The 20,871-nt window shown below is 37.0% G+C and overlaps 1 long non-coding RNA gene across 1 annotated transcript in view; it reads right to left on the bottom strand.

The window, feature by feature from the left end:
• The window catches only part of LOC113628164 (uncharacterized), a 22,835-nt gene extending 2,595 nt beyond the window's left edge, over positions 1 to 20,240 (bottom strand). Inside the window, exons 1-2 of the long non-coding RNA XR_003435904.1 lie at positions 20,111 to 20,240; positions 3,024 to 3,028 (exon numbers count right to left, since the gene is read on the bottom strand). This is a non-coding gene — a long non-coding RNA (uncharacterized LOC113628164). The remainder of the gene's footprint in view (positions 1 to 3,023; positions 3,029 to 20,110) is intronic.
• Positions 20,241 to 20,871: the final 631 nt, after the last annotated feature.

Raw genomic sequence — 20,871 nt, 5'->3', positions numbered from 1 at the left:
ATTTATTTTATTTTATTTATTTTTGGCTGCATTGGGTCTTCATTGCTGTGCGTGGGTTTTCTCTCGTTGCAGCGAGCAGCGGCTACTCTTTGTTGTGGTGCGCAGATTTCTCATTGCAGTGGCTCCTCTTTGTTGTGGAGCACGGGCTCTAGGCGCGCGGGCTTCAGTAGTTGTGGTTCAGGGCTTAGTTGCTCTGCGTCATGTGGGATCTTCTGGGACCAGGGCTCAAACCCGTGTCCCCTACATTGGCAGGCGGATTCTTAACCACTGAGCCACCAGGGACGCCCTGGCACTTCTAATATAACATTTTATGTAGTCCTCACAACAGTCTATGAGAAACAGGTACTATTATTATCCCCATTTATAGAGAAGGAAAAGAAAATGATAAGGGATGTTAAATAAGGTAAATAGTGGGAAATAAATAAATTACTATGGGTTATACTAATAGCAATGGCCAGGGCTTGGTGTTGTAGTCAGACGTAACTGATTCCAAAGCTAAGGCTCTGATATCAGGTCTATTCTGATTTCAGGTTTTGATGGGTTTGGAGGTAAGATGATAAATAACTCGAACATGCTGAAATCTTTATGAATGCTTAGTAAGTGTCTCAAATGGGGTAAAATTGGGGGATGTAGAGGAGTTAGGAGTGGTTAGAGGTTGATGATAAAGCCTATTGCAAAATTTTGCTTAGGGTTCATTCACATTTGTTATTTCTTTATATAAATAGCTAAAATGGACATAATTGCATAAGAAATGTGAGTGCAACAAGGACAGAACATCATCGCACTATTGTGTGAGACACTGCTTTGAGACCGTTTCAATACTCAGAGTGTGTATATAAAATGTATGCCAACGCTTTATGAAGTAGAGAAATATAATAATGCAGGGAAGAAGGTTAAGTGCAGTCAAATTACTTTTTTTTCCCCCTTTTAGTAATTTCATGTCCTGATTCAGTAACTCCTGGCATGCTCTTTGGACATCCACCATGCATGTACAAGCAAAATGCTTCTGGCACCCACTCACAAAAAAGGCTTCTGTCTGTTTGACTCTTTATAACTTTTGGTGCATTACAAACATGAACAGTATATATAAGAGACAAAAAGGAAATTGTGTTTAAGAGAAGGGACAGTTTCTCACGTAGGGCTCTCAGTACTGGTTACCAAGAAAGCAGATGAGAAAATGAAAAATAGCTGGAAAGATTTTGTTGGAGATTTGGGTCCAATTTATGAGAAAATAAGGAAAAAAGAAAAATCAAACCACAGGTTGCAAGGGCATTATAGTTCAGGGCACAATAGAGGTGCAGAATAAAAATAGATACCAACTGCATAGAGAGGTCCTGAGGAGCAGTAAGAAGAGCTGGAGGTTACACCAGGCGTGTGAGGAGAAGAGGGCAGTAGCCAAGTATGGAGCACCACGAGTGCTGGCAGAGAAACTGAGGACAGAGAGCAGAAACTCATGGAAAGAGGCCACGTGGGAACCCATATGAAAAATCCTCTAGTTCTGATAGATGGGTTTTGTTTAGTTTAAGCCACTTGTACGTGGGGTACCTGAGCTTGTTTTGACTCTAGCATCTGACTAAAAGGGAGAAAAAAAGCAGAAAACACCCAAACTTTACTTTCTACTTTTTACTTTCTACTCCTTCTCTCTAATTTTCAAAGTGAAATTTTTTGACTGGAAATGGAAAACAGGTTTGAAAAATGGACCATGAAATACTACTCGATGTTCATTTCTTTAAAACAAAATTAATTCAAATTGATTATGTACGTATCATGTGCCAGGCACTGTGCTTAAGAAAATTATTTAATCTAATCCTCAACCAACCCTAATTGTAAAGATATAAAGAAACAAAATTGACAATGAATTGATCATTGTTTAAACTGGGTCATGGGTAGATAACCATATATAAGATCTTTCTCTTTAATTATGTATATATTTTTAAATTCCCAAAATTAAAAAAAATTACAAAAATTAATCAACCTTAGTTATAAATGATTAATTCCATTATACAGATGAATAAAAATGAACTCGGTAGACTTTAACTGTCTTGGTCATAGTCTGAAACAAGCAATGAGTGGCACAGGTAGAATTTAGATCCAAGTCTCACTGGTTTCAGGATGAACAGTCCTAACACTACAGCAGTGACAGCAGCATCAAATGCTCAACATTTAAACTATGAGACAGTTTCCACCTCGTAATTCTCACTTCAGGTCACAGTATAGTATCAGAGCAAGTATAGAACAAAGTCTTTCATTTTCCCTCCAGATAATGTGCAAACAGTATATTGATATCTGAATAATATTTGTTCCATGACATAAGTTTATCAGACATTGAGTGAATAAATGAGTTTTGGTCAATAATGACATCAACATGAGTCTCTCTCATTCTTCAAAATTTGAGTTACTGTCTCACAACATCCCAAAGTAGGGAGTTAAGAGCACAAACTCCAGCAACTCTTAGACCTGAGTTTGAATCCTGTGTGTATCATTATAGCTCTGTGAACTTGGTAAACTAATTACTCTAAGCCTCATTATCCCCCTTTGCAAAATAGGGACAATAAAGACACCTAAGCATAGAGGTCATGATACGCAGCTTAATGAGGAAATGTGAGTAAAGTGTTTTGCTAGGTATGTAGTCCATGAAAGCAACTTAAAAAGTTATTGACTATTTTTATTAACATAAACTCTGTACTGTAGACTCAAGGAAGTCTCCCAGAGAGGCTGATATTTCAGTGGAGTCTAAAAGACTGTGAAGAATTTGACTGGTGAAGAAAGAGAAAGGGGAGGCCATTCTAAGAAGAGGAAATATCAAGTGGAAAGACTTGAAAGCATGGATACTGTTGGGGTCTTGTGCTATGTGGCTACAAAAAAGATGAGGAGAGTCATAGGACATTAGCGTGGAAAGCTGGGTGGTAGCCATCTGGCAAAGTGCTTGAAAACAGCAAGCCAAGCTGTGTCAACTAGAGTACATTGGCTGTTGATCTCTCTAATAAAAATCATCATCGGTAATTATTAAATATGAAGATCACCAGGCCTTATTTCTCGAAATTATGATTTAGTAGGTATGCACTGGAATCCAGAAATGTGTTTTTATGTTTTTAAAAAAATGACTTTAAGTAATTTTTATCTTCAGAAAAATTTGGAAAACACTGGGTTTAGAATATGTGTGCATGTTTTATACATATATATTAATATATATAATTCACTCATATGTTCTTATGCTCTATAAATATATAATATTAAAATAGTCTACAAAATTAGAATATTTTATTCTACAAATACAGAGCATATTTATAATTATATTTATGTAAATATCAAACATGCATATGCTCTATATATTAACCATAGAATGTGTCATATAGTCTATCAATAAAAATAAAATATTTATATATATTTGATGTGTAAATAAACTGTGAGGAATAATATGTATGTATATTCTCTACATAAATGTAAAAACTATATTTTTGGTATTTCTACTGTACTAATCAGGGTTCTCCAGAGAAACAGAACCAATATGGGATATATATGTATACATTTAAAAACACTTATTATAAGACATTGGCTCACAGAATGATGGAGGCTAGAAGTCCCATGATTGTCCCTCCACAAATTAGAGATCCAGGAGAGCCAACGGTACACATTCCAATCTGAGGGCAGAAGAACATCGATGTCTCATCACAAGAAGTCAGGCAGAGAGAGTGAATTCTCCCTTTCTCTGCTTTTTTTTCTATCCAGGGCTTCAGTGGATTGGTTGAGGTCTACCCTCTTTGGGGAGGGCAATCTGATTTAATCAGTCCATCAATTCATATGCTAATCTCTTCTATCTCATCTGGAAACACCTTTACCTACACAACCAGATACAATGTTTAGCCAAATATCTGGACACGTGGTGCAGCCAAACTGACACATAAAATTAACCATCATATCTACATATAAATAAAACAAAATTGCCCTCATGTGCTATTTGTTTTGAGTGCGAGTGGGAAGGATCTCTACTTTGAATTGTATATTTAAACACTTGAAAGAGAGAAAGAGGCCTCACCAATAAAGGATAATAGCTGATCATTGAGTGATTGCAAAACATCTTCTGAAAATCCTTACTGAATGTTTGAGCATTCTTAACTATCACCCACTGACTCAACTAAGGGACATATTGGATTTGAAGCCTGTCAAGGAAAAGGAAGTCTTCTCTGATTTTTTTCAAAAATTCCTTTAAATAAGTTGGCACCTTATCCCCCCAATTGAACTGTGCACTTCTTTAAGGGAATGGACAATCTTTTACATTCCTTTCATGATCTACATCCCTTTCATGAGACATAGCACCTAGTATGCACTGAAGAATAAATATGAATTAAGAGCTTAGGAAGGGAAGAAAGGAAGTATGTTGCTAGAATTGTCACACAGTGTCGACTGAACATCTCCAGAGCTGCAGAGTTTTTCCATGATGACAAAGAATATGCTATGTCTGCAGCCTTATGAATGAATTGGAAAAAATCAGGTGCAACTCGTAGGAAGTAGATGCAACAACATGAATTAAAAAAAAAAAAACCAAAAAACTAACAAAATAAAAATTCAAAAAAACCTTTAACTTCCAAAGCTACAGAAGCAGTCGGATGCTAAAATACTGGAAGTCATCAACATTAGTTCCTCTTGAAAGAACTGCATGAAAACGTCAAAGATGTGTGTAAAGATGTTTTTGTGCTCAGTGGAAGAAAATGTTATTTCTTAGAGACAGTAATTTTGTGCAGTTTCATTATATAAGAAACCAGCTTTAAAAACAGAATACCTTGAACAAATAATAATACTAAAACATAGCCAAGATGAAGACAAAGGTATGTGCAGCCCATAGGTATCTTGTATGTTGATGGTCAGCATTACCAGATAAGAATACCTATAAAGGAGCAGGGTGAAGAAAATTTCTTGAAGTTGATCAGGAAAAATGAACTTTAACATCACCCACAGAAAAACACGCAACAATCAGAAAGCACTGGGGGGAAAAGGAAACTTGCTTAATAGTCTTTCTTCCTTAAAAAAAAAAAAAAAAAAAAAACTCTTAAAAGATAAAGCACTCTTTTACCTGACAGTCTCTTACTTGCCTAACATTATCAAGTGCAGTAATTAGCTTTCTATCTCCCCTATTATTACTCTTTCTAGAGAATGGGCTGTGGTTTTAAAAGGCAAAGGGGTGAGATAGGGAGGGTGGGAGGAAGACTCAAGAGGGAGGAGATATGGGGATATATGTATAACTGATTCACTTTGTTATAAAGCAGACACTAACACACCATTGTAAAGCAATTATACTCCAAAAAAGATGTTAAAAAAATTAAAAAATTTAAAAAGAAAGACCTTAACATAGGAGAAAAAATGTATGTGTCAGCTCTTTCACTAAAAAAAAAAAAAAGACAGAGTTTCATTCCACTGTACAAAAGACACCTTCCTTCAAAGAAAATCATTTTGAAACTTGAAAAAACAGAGAAATAAATGATTTAATGGAAAAAGCATACAAACAGGAAATAACAATTACATTTAGGCATTGTATAAATCATTTAAAGAAAAGTGAAAGATGCTACGAAAATGAAAGATGAAGTTGAGTTCTAGAATTAGCTACTTAAATTCAAATTAAAAGTGGAAAAAAAAAGATTTGGAGTTGGGGAAAAACTGACAATGAAACATTCTAAATAATGTTACATAAAAAGCCAGAAAGAAGACAATTCTTCTATTTTTGAAATGCAACAATGAACATGATAAAAATAAGTAAATCAATGGAAGCTCTTGTCAATTAAGTTCAACCCCATTTAGCATTGGGCCAATGAAGGGAAAACTATTTAAAGTGCATTTGTGAGATTTCTTGAAATGTAACTGTGAGTTGAAGATACAAATTGGTGAACATGTCTAAACTGGTAAAATAATTATTACCTGACACATACAAAAGAAAATGACTCAGAATCCTACAAACTAGAAAATTAGTAACAGATCTTTAGAACCACTTAAATATTTTTTTCTGCAATACATAAATATATGATGGTCAGATAATGTACATTATGAGAAAATGGCAAAGCAATAACCAACTTTGACAACAGGAGAAGTACTGGAGAACAATGTAGTAAAGGATAAGAGAGCCAAAAATGTTTCCTTTGGTAATAGGTACCTTTTAATCTCATGCCAAAAAATATACTTACCATATATTTATGTCAACAAATTCCACATCATTATAGCAAGTTTATGCCAAGTACATCTGCGTTTTTTACAAAAGGAACATAAGAGTGAAATAAAATCCTATTTCTTGTGCTACATGTCTTTTGGAAAGCATGACTTAATTTCCCTACTTCCTGTGTTCTGACTCTAGGTGCTTAGTGCCCAGGCTAGCAGGTATATGATAGGCAGAGACACTCTATATATGGCAATTGAGTAATAGCTCAATCAGTTGATTTCAAACACTACAGTCTATTGATGCAGACTATATTACAGAAACATTTCACACAACAATATAATTATGACTGTACAGTTATGACTGTTTTAGTTTTTCTAAGCCATTTATATCTAATATCCAGTGGTGTATAAAAATAATTCAGTACATATGAAAAATACTGACCAATTAAACTGAAAACTTTCAGGTGAAAGCTGTTCCCAACTGGGAACAAAGAGAAACAAAGAACTCAACATACACACATGAATATAAAATAACTACTGTTGTACTTTTTTCAAACAAAATATTATATTTTTCTACAACTGGTTATTATTCAAGGGATATACATACATTGTATATAATGCAGCTGACCAAATACTAATCACATGCTATTATTTTTATACTAACTATATACTATACCATGCTCTATCCTAATCATTAACTATATTGTAATTTATACTAAAGTCCAAAGAAGACATAAATGAAGATTTTTACATCTCTACTGTGATAGAGGTCTATCTTTCAGTGACATCGTATCTGACATTGTAAAAGAGAACTGAGATGAAGAGAAAAAGTAATAAAAAACTTCCTTGAATATATACTCTAGTATTACTCTGCTGAATTGAAACAGACTCTAAGTGAAAGTAAACAATGATTAGCTGATTAATATTTTAAGCAATTGCTATTTTTAAAAATAAAAATATGCTCTTTATTTTGAATAAAGGATTTAAAAATTTCATATGCTAAAAGAAAGCTTTTAATTGTTCATGTTTATTTGGATAATAAAATATCTTTAGTGCACTAGGACAATGATGTTGATATTTGAGGATGACAGATTAACAAAAGGAAAATGCTTTAATTTAAATGATTACACTCTCTCTACAGCCCAAGAATAGGGATGTGTGTGTATCTATGTTATCTATCTATCTATTGAGAAAGATGGTGGAGCGCAGGTACCAATACTGTACTTGACAATTTTGCTTGTCTGGTCATGTGACAGAGACTATTCGCAATTAAATAAAATTACCTTGAACCAGAGGGCAGATAGCAGAAGCAAGAAGAACTACAATTGTGCAGCCTGTGGAACAAAAACCACACTCACAGAAAGATAGACAAGATGAAAAGGCAGAGGGCTATGTACCAGATGAAGGAACAAGATAAAACGCCAGAAAAACAACTAAGTGAAGTGGAGATAGGCAACCTTCCAGAAAAAGAATTCAAAATAATGATAGTGAAGATGATCCAGGACCTCAGAAATAGAATGGAGGCAAAGATCGAGAAGATGCAAGAAATGTTTAAAAAGACCTAGAAGAATTAAAGAACAAACAAACAAAGATGAACAATACAATAACTGAAATGAAAAATACACTAGAAGGAATCAATAGCAGAATAAATGAGGCAGAAGAACGGATAAGTAACCTGGAAGACAGAATGGTGGAATTCACTGCTGCAGAACAGAATAAAGAAAAAAGAATGAAAAGAAATGAAGACAGCCTAAGACACTTCTGGGACAACATTGAACGCAACAATATGTGCATTATATGGGTCCCAGAGGGAGAAGAGACAGAGAAAGGACCCCAGAAAATATTTTAAGAGACTATAGTCGAAAACTTCCCTAACATGGGAAAGGAAATAGCCACCCAAGACCAGGAAGCGCAGAGAGTCCCATACAGGAGAAACACACAGAGACAAATGGTAATCAAATTGGCAAAAATTAAAAACAAAGAAAACTTATTGAAAGCAGCAAGGGAAAAATGACAAATAACATACAAGGGAACTACCATAAGGTTAACAGCTGATTTCTCAGCAGAAACTGTACAAGCCAGAAGGGAGTGGCATGATATACTTAAAGGGATGAAAGGGAAGAACCTACAACCAAGGTTACTGTACCCAGCAAGGATCTCATTCAGATTCGATGGAGAAATCAAAAGCTTTACAGACAAGCAAAAGCTAAGAGAATTCAGCACCACCAAACCAGCTCTACAACAAAGGCTAAAGGAACTTCTCTTACTGGGAAACACAAGAAAAGAAAAGGACCTACAAAAACAAAACAATTAAGAAAATGATAATAGAAACATATATATCGATAATTACCTTAAACGTGAATGGATTAAATGCAACAAAAGACACAGGCTTACTGAATGGATACAAAAACAAGACCCATATATATGCCCTCTACAACAGACCCACTTCAGACCTAGGGACACATACAGACTGAAAGTGAGGGGATGGAAAAAGATATTCCATACAAATGGAAATCAAAAGAAAGCTTGTGTAGCAATACTCATATCAGATAAAATAGACTTTAAAATAAAGAATGTTACAAGAGACAAGGAAGGACACTATATAATGATCAAGGGATCAAACCAAGAAGACGACATAACAATTATAAATATATATGCACCCAACATACGAGTAACTAAATACATAAGGCAACTGCTAACAGCTTTAAGGGTGGATATCAACAGTAACACAATAATAGTGGGGGACTTTAACACCTCACTTACACCAATGGACAGGTCATCCAAACAGAAAATTAATAAGTAAACACAAGCTTTAAATGACACAATAGAACAGATAGATTTAATTGATATTTATTGGACATTCCACCCCAAAACAGCAGATTACACTCTTCTCAAGTGCTCACAGAACATTCCCCAGGATAGATCACATCTTGGGTCACAAATCAAGTCTCAGTAAATTTAAGAAAACTGAAATCATATCAAGCATCTTTTCTGACCACAATGCTATGAGATTAGAAATCAATTACAGGGAAAACAACGTAAAAAACACAAACACATGGAAGCTAAACAATGCGTTACTAAATAAGGAAGAGAGCACTGAAGAAATCAAAGAGGAAATCAAACACTACCTAGAGACAAATGACAATGAAAACACAACAATCCAAAACCTATGGGATGCAGCAAAAGTGTTCTAAGCGGAAAGTTTATAGCTATACAAGGCAACCTCAAGAAACAAGAAAAATCTCAAACAATCTAAACTTACACCTAAAAGAACTAGAGAAAGAAGAACAGACAAAACCCAAAGTTAGCAGAAGGGAAGAAATCATAAAGATCAGAGCAGAAATAAATGAAATAGAAACAAAGAAAACAATAGCAAATATCAATAAAACTAAAAGCTGGTTCTTTGAGAAGATAAACAAAATTGATAAACCATTAGCCAGACTCATCAAGAAAAAGAGGGAGAGGACTCAAATCAATAAAATTAGAAATGAGAAAGGAGAAGTTACAACAGACACCACAGAAATACAAAGCATCTTAAGAGACTACTACAAGCAACTCTATGTCAATAAAATGGACAACCTGGAAGAAATGAACAATTTTTTAGAAAGGTATAACCTTCCAAGACTGAACCAGGAAGAAACAGAAAATATGAACAGATCAAACACAAGCAATGAAATTGAAACTGTGATTAAAAATCTTCCAACAAACAAAAGTCCAGGACCGGAGAGCTTCACAGGTGAATTGTATCAAACATTTAGAGAAGAGCTAACACCCATCCTTCTCAAACTCTTCCAAAGAACTGCAGAGGAAGGAACACTCCCAAACTCATTCTATAAGGCCACCATCACCCTGATACTGAAACCAGACAAAGATACTACAAAAAAAGAAAATTACAGACCAATATCACTGATGAATATAGATGCAAAAATCCTCAACAAAATACTAGCAAACAGAATCCAACAGAACACTAAAAGGATCATATGCCATGATCAAGTGGGATTTATCCCAGGGATGCAAGGATTCTTCAATATATGCAAATGAATCAATGTGATACGCCATATTAACAAATTAAAGAAGAAAAACCATATGATCATCTCAATAGATGCAGAAAAAGCTTTTAACAAAATTCAACACCATTTGTGATAAAAACTCTCCAGAAAGTGGGCATAGAGGGAACCTACCTCAATATAATAAAGGCCATATATGAAAAACCCATAGCAAACATCATTCTGAATGGTGAAAAACTGAAAGCATTTCCTCTAAGATCAGGAACAAGACAAGGATGTCCACTCCCGCCACTATTATTCAACATAGTTTTGGAAGTCCCAGCCACGGCAATCAAAGAAGAAAAATAAATAAAAGGAATACAAATTGGAAAAGAAGAAGTAAAACAGTCACTGTTTACAGATGACATGATACTATACATAGAGAATGCTAAAGATGCCACCAGAAAACTACTAGAGCTAATCAATGAATTTGGTAAAGTTGCAGGATACAAATTAATGCACAGAAATCTCTTGCATTCCTATACACTAACAGTGAAAGATAAGAAAGAGAAATTAAGGAAACACTCCCATTTACTATTGCAACAAAAAGAATAAAATACCTAGGAATAAACCTACCTAGGGAGACAAAAGACCTGTATGCAGAAAACTATAAGACACTGATGAAATTAAAGATGATAAAAACAGATGGAGAGATATACCCTGTCCTTGGATTGGAAGAATCAATATTGTGAAAATGACTATACTACCCAATGCAATCTACAGATTCAATGCGATCCATATCAAATTACCAATGGCATTTATTACAGAACTAGAACAAAAAATCTTAAAATTTGTATGGAGACACAAAAGACCTCAAATAGCCAAAGAAGTCTTGAGGGAAAAACATGGAACTGGAAGAATCAGGCTCCCTGACTTCAGACAAAGCTACAGTAATCAAGACAATATGGTACTGGCACAAAAACAGAAATATAGATCAATGGAACAGGATAGAAAGCCCAGAAATAAACCCACGCACCTATGGTCAACTAATCTGTTACCAAGGAGGCAAGGATATACAATGGAGAAAAGACAGTCTGTTCGGTAAGTGGTGCAGGGAAAACTGGACAGCTACATGTAAAAGAATGAAATTAGAACACTCCCTAACACCATACACAAAAATAAATTCAAAATGGATTAGAGATCTAAATGTAAGACTGGACACTATAAAACTCTTAGAGGAAAACATAAGAAGAACACTCTTTCACATAAATCACAGCAAGATCTTTTTTGATCCACCTCCTAGAGTAATGGAAATAAAAACAAAAATAAACAAATGGGACCTAATGAAACTTAAAAGCTTTTGCACAGCAAAGGAAACCATAAACAAGATGAAAAGACACCCTGAAAATGGGAGAACATATTTGCAAACGAATCAACTGACAAAGGATTAATCTCCAAAATACACAAGCAGCTCATGCAGCTCAGTATCAAAAAAACAAACAACCCAATCAAAAATGGGCAGAAGACCTAAACTGACTTTTCTCCAAAGACATACAGATGGCCAAGAAGCACATGAAAAGCTTCTCAACACCACTAATTAGTAGAAAAATGCAAATCAAAACTACAGTGAGGTATCACCTCACCCCAGTTAGAATGGGCATCATCAGGAAATCTAGAAACAACAAATGCTGGAGAGGGTGTGGAGAAAAGGGAACCCTCCTGCACTGTTAGTGGGAATGTAAATTGATACAGCCACTACGGAGAACAGTATGGGGCTTCCTTAAAAAATTAAAAACGGAATTACCATATGACCCAGCAATCCCACTACTGGGCATATACCCAGAGAAAACCATAATTGAGAAAGCCACATGCACCCCAACGTTCACTGCAGCACTATTTACAATAGCCAGGTCATGGAAGCAACCTAAATGCTCAGTGACAGACGAATGGATAAAGAAGATGTTGCTCATATATACAATGGAATCTTACTCATCCATAAAAAGGAACGAAATTGGGTCATTTGTAAAGATGTGGATGGATCTAGAGACTGTCATACAGACTGTAGTAAGTCAGAAAGAGAAAAACAAATATCGTATATTAACGCATATATGTGGAACCTAGAAAAATGGTACAGATGAACTGGTTTGCCGGGCAGAAATTGAGACACAAATGTAGAGGACAAACGTATGGACACCAAGGGATGAAAGCAACAGGGGGTGCGGGTGGGGGTGGCATGAATTGGGCAATTGGGATTGACATGTATACACTTATGTGTATAAAATGGATGACTAATAAGAACCTACTGTATAAAAAAATAAATAAAATAAAATTCAAAAATTAAAGACAAATAATTCAAATTTTGCATTCTGCTTCATGCTAAATCCATTACTATAAAAATAAAGTTTTTAATTACCACTAAGTAAAATTGACAACCGAAAAATCAAAAAATTACTTTGAACAGTAAAGTTTCTAAAGACCACTTAAACTTGTAGGAAGAAATTACCCCAAGTATATGCACTTAAAAGTTAGTTACAACTCAACGTTTCCAGTTATTTATTTTATTTTTTTGCGATATGCGGGCCTCTTACTGTTGTGGCCTCTTCCGTTGTGGAGCACAGGCTCCGGACGTGCAGTCTCAGCGGCCATGGCTCACGGGCCCAGACGCTCCAGGGCATGTGGGATCTTCCCGGCCAGAGGCACGAACCTGTGTCCCCTGCATCGGCAGGAGGGCTCTCAACCACTGCGCCACCAGGAAGCCCTCCAGTTATTTTTGTAGTCAGTCTTCAAGATCAAATATTTTAAATTAAAAGTTCTTCATGCCAATATCTCTCTAGCTGATTTTAGATGAAGAATACAGTATAATCAACTAATTAAATATCCTTTCAGTGTCACATAATATAACATGGTTTCCTTATTCTAACCCTTTATTGTGATGTCAATCTCATAATGGCCAATTTGTTTATATTACCACCATTACAATGAATATAAATTTACAATTCTCATTTATATTCTGAGCTCTTAAAACTATCTATTTCATTAATATTAAACACTGTAAGCACTATTTACAATAGCCAAGATAATGGAAGGAACAAAAGTGCCCATCAACAGATGAATGGATAAAGAAGGTGTGGCATATATATGATATATATTTGCAGCAACGTGGATGGACCAAGAGAAACATATTGAGTAACCGAGACAAAGACAAATACTGTATGAGATCACTTATATGTGGAATCTAAAAAATATTACAAATAAATGTATATGCAAAACAGAAACAGACTCACAGGTATAGAAAACAAATTAGTAATTACCAATGGGGAAAGGAAAGGGGGAGGGACAAACTAGGGGTATGGAATTAAGAGATATAAACTACTATATATAAAATACATAAGCAACAAGGAAAAGCACATCTTGTAATAACTTTTAATGGAGTATAATCTGTAAAATACTGAATCACTATGCTGTATAACTGAAATTAATAAAATATAAATCAACTATACTTTAATAAAATATTAAACACTGTGATGTTAAGAAATATATCTTTTGAAGAATTATATTTTAAAACCTTCAAATAATAAAACATTTTCCATCCTTTTAAGCAGAAAACATTATATTCTCTAGACTACAATATTGACAAAGGCAGCTTTATCTACTTGTGTCATATTCCATATTGGGGAGGGAGAGGGAAGTGAGCTAAGAGATTTAGAACATAGTCAAACATCATTTGAATGGCTTTCACAACTGCTTAAGTATCTGCACAATCACAAAGTTTGAACAACAACAGCATTAGTATTCAATAAAAGCAGGTAAATTCAGTTCTTATATTTGAGTGACTGAATAAAATATTCAACTCCCTGAAGGTATTTAAAGAACAAGTTACTTTGTGATGACTTAATAATGTCCTTTTGCAAGGTAGGGTGGTAGCTGAGCCCTCAGAGAATGAAGGGCACACATGAATTTAAAATCATGAGTAAACCCAATAAAAATCTTTCTTATTCCAAAGAAATAATAATAGTCTCTTTTGCCTGTATAAAGTTGAACTGCATGAGTGGTAATATTCATATAAAAAGCCTTACATCTGTCCTGTTTAGTTTGGGAAGTCATTTTGGATGTATAAATTCCAACTGAATTTTCTATAAATTTTAGTTATTTAGTAGCCATTAAATTTTGTCACAAACTGTGAAATTTCTCCTAAAGAGTATATTTTAGCTTTTAAAAAAGTTAATATCACAGGAGTGATGTCACCAAGATGGTAGCATAAGTTGTTCCTGACTTTGCTCCCCCTCACGAGAAAAACTAACAAGTTTTCATGGACGAGACACCAGTGAGAAGGAGGCTGAAGCACCCTCTTGCACCACAGTGACTAAGACAGACTATATTAGATGGGTAAGAGGAGCGGACCCACAATGGCCCTCCCTCAGGCTGGCACAGCATCACACTGAGAGGTCTCTCCCAGGCCTAAGGTTCCCCCAACGGGGACAGAGAGCCCAGGGATGACATACATCCCCCTCCAGCATTGTGGGTTGCTTCGTGGGAGTCCCTAATCTTGCTTTTCCCCATGCGGATTGCAGGGAACTCTGTGAGGTTCAACCACTGGGAATCTGATTGGGATGCAGAAGGAGGGAGGGGATTCCAACAACCAGGAGACCAAGTCCCTACATGCATAGCCCAAGGAGTAGTCCCAACCCACAGCTTTGCTCATCTGCAGAATCAAGTTCAGGGCACATTCTGACCAAGGAGCTTGGCATAGTGCAGGTCTGCCTGACTTGGGTCTCCAGATGAGGAGTTGTGCCCATCCTGTCACCTGATCTGTCCATGACCAGACATAAGAGCCTTACCTGCTGTGGATCGTGGCTCCTGGACCCTCCAGACCAGAAAGCCTGTTTGGAAAATTTGGGGAGTTGCCTGAAGTGGGCCCTCCCTGAGACACAGCCTCACTCTTTGCAGAGCGTGGCTCCCAGTCCTACCTAACAGGAAGGACTGGCAAGAACACCTAGAAGCTGCATAACCCAGCAACTCCTGAGCCGAGAGGCGCACAGCAGAGCTGATCACCACCAAAGCAGAGCCAGTGGCCCTGTTCAGTCAGGAAACGTGGGGCATGAGCTGGCTCGAGTCAAGACCACAAAGAACTTTAGTGGCCTTGGAACTACTCCCTCTGTGCCAGGGCAAGGAAATTAATTAGTAGCCCTACTTATTGCCAAATACAGCTTTCAGACCACTGAGCCAGGGAACTGTACATGGGAAGCTGCATAGCCATCAATAGCCCTGCTTACAGTGACACTAACAGAAAGCACAGCCTGTGGCTTTCTCTGTCTGCAGAGCAAAACTGGTGGCCTCACCTGACCAGGAATTTAGTGCAGACTCTTGCCTGATTTGGATCCCCAAACAGTGAGCTGTGCTGGCTCTGGGTCCTGCCCTGACCTCCTTCCAGGGCAGAAAAGGTAATTTAGAGCCCCATCCACTGCTGAGTAGAGGACCCAGTTCCTGACCAGAGAATCCAGGCAATTGCAAAGCCCCTCCTATAGCCTCCCTTGGGCAGGGAACAAAGCCAGCAGTTCTATCCAGTTAATCTCAGCCAGTGGCATATTCCAACCCCAGTTCAAACAGTTACCTCACCCCAAAATAAACCCTAATAGCAGGCCCCATCTGCCTAAGTACAGTAAGTCCCCTACATATGAACCTTCAAGTTGCGGCGAACTTTCAAAGATGCGAATGTGCGTTCCCATGTCCAATCACATAAGTTAGTTCACATGCCTGGGGTACACTGTCACGTGCATGCATCCTCTGCAAGTGGTTGTGCTTTTGTGTACTTTACTGTACAGTACTGTATAGAGTACAGTAGTATAATATTTTTATTTCAAGCCCAGGATGTCCAGAAACAAGCGTAAAAGTAGTGGAGATGCAGCTGGTTCTGCTAAGAAGTGCCAAACAATAACGATGGAAACAAAAGGGAAAATAATTGAGAGAGTGAAGCGACAAGAGGAAGAAGTAAGCGCAGAAGTGAAGAGATTCACAACACAGGGAACGGCAAGGGGATTCTCTTCATTTGAGAGGCACTGTTAGTTTTTGAGGCAGGGGACCCAAACATAGAACAGTACACAAAGGTTGCAGCAGCCGTTCAGAATGCAATCCAGTGTTACCGTGTCATTTATGATGAGAAAAAAAGAGCTACTACCCAGTTATCACTGGATCGTTTTTTCAAGAGGGTCGATAGAATTGAATCCGGCAAGGAAACAGAACCTGTGCCATCAGCGTCAGGCGTGAGTGAAAGTGCAGCTCGCCCTCCGTCTCCTGTTGCTGACGATCCTTCAGTTCTACCGTCTCCCACCTCCTCTCCCTCCTCCAGTCAGAACCCTTCTTGCCTGTTCACTCGATGCCAGCCCCTGTATGCCAGCTGTTGTACTGTATTCCGTACTGTTCAAGGTACTGTACTGTAAGATTAAAAATGTTTTATTTTTTGTGCCTGTTTATTTTTTATGCATTATGTGCGTGAAAAGTATTATAAACCTATTACAGTACAGTACTATATAGCCGATTTGTTAGCTGGGTACCTAGGCTAACTCTGTTGGACTTAGGAACAAATTGGACTTACGAACACACTCTCAGAATGGAACTCGTTTCTATGTAGGGGACTTACTGTATTTACTAGCAGACATGTCCGGAAGCCCAAAGTGAGCTGACTGGTGAAGTACTGTCTCTGCCAAAGCAAACCTGCACAGTCTGGAAGAGGAGACAACTTACTCAAATGCACAAACACCAACAAAAGGAATCAAGGATCATGAAAAACCAGAAAAATAAGAGACCACCAAAAGAAACGAATAAAGCTTTAACAACTGATCCTTAAGGAATAGAGATCTATGAACTATTAGAAAAAGAATTCAGAATAATCCTCTTAAAGAAGTTAAGTGAAATGCAAGAACACAAAGACAGACAACTAAACAAAATAAGGAAAATCATGCATGAACAAAACAAGAAGCTCAACAAAGAAATAGAAACCATAAAAAAAAAAACCTCACAGAAATCAGTAACTGAAAGGAAGAATTCAACAGAGAGCTTCAATGCAGCCTTGAGTGTGCAGAAAAAGAAGTGACCTGGAAGATAGGACATTTGAAATTATCCAGTCAGAGGGGAAAAAGAAAAACAAAGAATGAAAATGAATGAAGAAAGTCTATGGGAATTATGAGACACAGTGCAAAGAAATAATATTCTCTTTATGGTAATTCTGGACGGAGGAAAGGGACAGATGGTATATTTAAAACAATAATGGCTGAAAACTCCCCAAACCTGGGGAGAGAAATAGATATTCAGACTCAAGAGGCCCAAAGGGCAACAAATAGGTTGAACCCAAATAGGACTATACTGAGATATGTTATAATTAAATTGATTTCAATGGTATTTCTTACAGAAATAGAAAAAACAATGCTAAAATATATACAGAACCACAAAAGACCCCAAGTAGCCAAAACAATCCTGAGAAAGAGCAAAGTGGGAGGCAACATATTTCCTGATTTCAAAAAGGATATCTTTATACGATAAAGATATACTCATCAAAAGAGTAGGGTAAAAAACAGACACAAAAATCAATGTAACAGAGATTAGAGCCCAGAAATAAACCTAAGCATATACAATCAACTAATATTTGACAAGGGAGCCAAAAATACTCAATGGATAAAAGACGGCCTCTTCAATAAATGGTGCTGGGAAAATTGGATATTCACATGTAAAAGAATGAAACTAGACCCCTATTACATCACTCACAAAACTTAATTCAAAATGGATTAAAGACTTAAATATAAGACTTGAAACTATGAAACTCTTAGAAGAAAACATAGGAAAATACCTACTTGACACAGGTCTTGGCAAAGTTTTTTTTGAACATGACATCTATTTTTTTTTTAACATCTTTATTGGAGTATAATTGCTTTACGATGGTGTGTTAGTTTCTGCTGTATACAAAGTGAATCAGCTACACATATACATATATCCCCATATCCCCTCCCCCTCGTATCTCCCTCCCACCCTTCTAGGCGGTCACAAAGCAGCTGCTTCCCACGCTATCTGTTTTACATTTGGTAGTGTATATATGTCCATGCCACTCTCTCACTTCGTCCCAGCTTACCCTCTACCCTCCCTGTGTCCTCAACTCTATTCTCTACATCTGCGTCTTTATTCCTGTCCTGCCCCTAGGTTCATCAAAACCATTTGTTTTTCTTTTTTTAGATTCCCTATATATGTGTTAGCATGTGGTATTTGTTTTTCTCTTTCTCAGTTACTTCACAGCCACTATGGAGAACAGTACTGTATTTTATATTACAGAAATATTCATTTGTGGAGAATAGTATGGCGGTTTCTTAAAAAACTAAAAATAGAACTACCTAATGACACAGCAATCCCACTACTGGGCACATACCCTGGGAAAACCAAAGTTCAAACAGAGACATGTACCACAATGATCACTGTAGCACTATTTACAATAGCCAGGACATGGAATCAACCTAAGTGTCCATCAACAGATGAATGGATAAAGAAGTTGTGGCACATATATACAATAGAATATTACTCAGCCATAAAAAGAAACAAAACTGAACTATTTGTAGTGAGGTGGATGGACCTAGAGTCTGCCGTACAGAGTGAAGCAAGTCAGAAAGAGAAAAAAAAATACCGTATGCTAACACATATATATGGAATCTAAAAAAAAAACAAACGGTTTTGATGAACCTAGGGGCAGGACAGGAATAAAGACACAGATGTAGAGAATGGAGTTGAGGACACGGGAAGGGGAAAGGGTAAGCTGGGATGAAGTGAGAGAATGGGATGGACTTATACATACTACCAAAATGTAAAATAGATAGCTAGTGGGAAGCAGCTGCATAGCACAAGGCGATCAGCTGGGTGCTTTGTGACCACCTAGAGGGGTGGGATAGGGAGGGTGGGAGAGAGACGCAACAGGGAGGGGATATGGGGATATATGTATATGTATAGCTGATTCACTTTGTTATACAGCAGAAACTAACACACCATTGTAAAGCAATTATACTCCAATAAAGATGTTACAGAAAAAAGATAAAAAAGAAAAAAGAAATATTCATTTGCATGCAGAAAATTTAGAAAATACAGATCAGCTCCCAGTAAATGCAAATTAATAAGTAAGTGTAATTTCACCATTCACAGCATGCTTTAGGCTTTGTTCAGTTTCTTTAACATCCTTAAGCACCTAATTTTCACCTGCTTCTCATTTCCCCTGTACCTAGGTTTCAAACTGCCTCCATTCTACTACTTTTATTTAACAGTGTGATTTTTGTTTTTCAGGTCTATTTTTTTAACTCCTCCTACTCTTACCTTCTTGAACTGTTCTTTAAAAGGCAATGTAAGCTTTCCTCTCTTCCAGAAAGGCTGAAAGTCTTTCACTTTTCTGAGCCTCTTTCCCACAAAAAGCAGAGGAACCCTATGTCAAAGCCAATTCCAGTAGATTTTCCTGGAAGCCATTCTGTTTACACTCCACTTGGGTAGAAATGATCTTCACAAACCTTGAGGAGAGACTCTCACTTCACTCTCTATGTGCATCTTGGCTTTGATTGTAGAGACATGGACTCCACTTGAGGGCAGAGACTTCTCACTGCCACAAACATTAAGAGATTTTCACTGCTCCTTGAGATTAATCTCAGCATTATCTTGGCAAGTGGTAGTGCTATTCTTGGGTCTCTGAATAGTACTTTTTCTTAAGGGGCCCTTGCTGTTCCCTGCATGAACTTTCTGGCTCAAAGCCCGATGTTACTGATTGGTTTGTACTATACAAAGGTTTAAATGGTGTGTGTTTTATAACTCATGTCAGAAAGAACTGTCACAAAATCAGACAGAAAACTTATATCCTGTTCAAAAGCATGAAGAAACACAACCTCACTTACTTATTCCAGAAGCCTGTAAAAGCTATTAATATATGTGTGGGTTTGTGTGTGTGTGTACACGCACCATCTACCCACATATCTCGGAGATATTGTGGGTTCGGTTCCAGACTACCATAATAAAGTGAACATTGCAATAAAGTGGGTCACACAGATTATTTTGTTTCCCAGTGCATGTAAAATTTATGTTTACACTATACTGTAGTCTACTAAGTGTGCAATAGTATTTTGTCTAATAAAATATGTACATACCTTAATTAAAAAATAGTTTATTGCTAAAAAAATTAACCATCATGTGAGCCTTCAGCAAGTTGTAACAGTAACATCAAAGATCACTGATCATGGGCTTCCCTGGTGGCGCAGTGGTTGAGAGTCCGCCTGCCGATGCAGGGGACACAGGTTCATGCCCCGGTCTGGGAAGATCCCACATGCCATGGAGCGGCTAGGCCTGTGCGCCATGGCCGCTGGGCCTGCGCGTCTGGAGCCTGTGCTCCGCAACGGGAGAGGCCACAACAGTGAGAGGCCCGCGTACCGCAAAAAAAAAAAAAAAAGAAAAAGAAAGAAAACAGATCACAGATCACCACAAAAAATAGAATAATGAAAAAGTTTTAAACATTGTGAGAATCATTAAAATGTGACACAGACATGAAATGAGCAAATGCTGTTGAAAGAATGGTGCTCTTAGACTCGCTTGACACAGGGTTGCCAAAACCTTCAGTTTGTAAAAAACGAAATTTCTGTGAAACACAGTAAAGCAAAGTACAATAAAAGAAGGTATTCCTATACTTTAAAACATACGTTAAGCCATTTTTCCCCCCACTGGAACGTTCATGGTAGAA

Source organism: Aethalodelphis obliquidens, unplaced genomic scaffold, assembly GCF_003676395.1.
Source record: "Aethalodelphis obliquidens isolate GAN/ISIS:26980383/991018 unplaced genomic scaffold, ASM367639v1 scaffold22, whole genome shotgun sequence".
In the NCBI taxonomy this organism is placed as follows: Eukaryota; Metazoa; Chordata; class Mammalia; order Artiodactyla; family Delphinidae; genus Aethalodelphis; species Aethalodelphis obliquidens.
Note: the sequence above shows the minus strand (reverse complement) of the source record. Positions and strands in the feature narration are given on the sequence as shown.